Consider the following 1815-nt stretch of genomic DNA (forward strand, 5'->3'; position numbering starts at 1 on the left):
CATTCTTAATATTCTTTTAACTTAAACGATTTTCACAACAAACATTAAGCAAACAGAAATATTAAGAGATTCCCCATTCTTAATATTCTTTTAACTTAAACGATTTTCACAACAAACATTAAGCAAACAGAAATATTAAGAGATTCCCCATTCTTAATACTCATTTAACTTAAACGATTTTCACAACAAGCATTAAGCAAACAGAAATATTAAGAGATTCCCCATTCTTAATACTCGTTTAACTTAAACGATTTTCTCAAACACGCATTAAGTAAACCGAGATATTAAAAGATTCCCCATTTTTAATACTCGTTTAACTCTAATGGTTTTCACGCCAACATTAAGTAAACGTAGACATTAAGAGATTCCCCATTCTTAATACTCGTTTAACTTAAACGATTTTCTCAAACACGCATTAAGTAAACCGAGATATTAAAAGATTCCCCATTTTTAATACTCGTTTAACTCTAATGGTTTTCACGCCAACATTAAGTAAACGTAGACATTAAGAGATTCCCCATTCTTAATACTCATTTAACTTAAACGATTTTCACAACAAGCATTAAGCAAACAGAAATATTAAGAGATTCCCCATTCTTAATACTCGTTTAACTTAAACGATTTTCTCAAACACGCATTAAGTAAACCGAGATATTAAAAGATTCCCCATTTTTAATACTCGTTTAACTCTAATTGTTTTGACGCCAACATTAAGTAAACGTAGACATTAAGAGATTCCCCATTCTTAATACTCGTTTAACTTAAACGATTTTCTCAAACACACATTAAGTAAACCGAGATATTAAAAGATTCCCCATTTTTAATACTCGTTTAACTCTAATGGTTTTCACGCCAACATTAAGTAAACGTAGACATTAAGAGATTCCCCATTCTTAATACTCGTTTAACTTAAACGATTTTCTCAAACACACATTAAGTAAACCGAGATATTAAAAGATTCCCCATTTTTAATACTCGTTTAACTCTAATGGTTTTCACGACAACATTAAGTAAACGTAGACATTAAGAGATTCCCCATTCTTAATACTCATTTAACTCTAACGATTTTCACTGGAAACATTAAGTAAACAGAGATATTAAAAGATTCCCCATTTTTAATACTCGTTTAACTCTAATGATTTTCACGACAAACATTAAGTAAACAAAGATATTAAAAGATTCCCCATTTTTAATACTCGTTTAACTCTAATGGTTTTCACGACAACATTAAGTAAACGTAGACATTAAGAGATTCCCCATTCTTAATACTCGTTTAACTCTAATGGTTTTCAAATTCCACACAAAACAAACCCAAACCTATTATCAGATCCAAACCACAACTCACACCAAAACACATCAATTCATTTCTCCACAGAATCCAACCATACACACAACAAATTTCATCAGTATTAATTAAGAACACGTCAAATACGACGAACACAAATCAACACAATCCACCACTCAAACACAACAAGTTTCATTTACTCAAAATCATACATAAATGAGTTTAAATTCATTTTCCACGAAACATTCATCAATATAACCAAAACCTAACTCTAAGATTTTACCCATAACGCCTTAGATTCATTTTCCCCCAAATCAACACTTCAACCCTAACAAATTCCTTTCTACACAACCACAGATAAGTCCCTAAATGCAAACTAGAAGTTTGGAAGGAGCCCTTACATTCACGTTAGCTTTGACGTTCGATTACGATACCGCGAGTAAATCCGGTAAAATCTCAGCTCGCAACGCCGCTTCCAAAGTTGCTTCCCTAGCACCGTAGCGTGGTAGTGAGCAACTTTCCCTTCTATA

Source organism: Cicer arietinum, chromosome 5, assembly GCF_000331145.2.
Source record: "Cicer arietinum cultivar CDC Frontier isolate Library 1 chromosome 5, Cicar.CDCFrontier_v2.0, whole genome shotgun sequence".
In the NCBI taxonomy this organism is placed as follows: Eukaryota; Viridiplantae; Streptophyta; class Magnoliopsida; order Fabales; family Fabaceae; genus Cicer; species Cicer arietinum.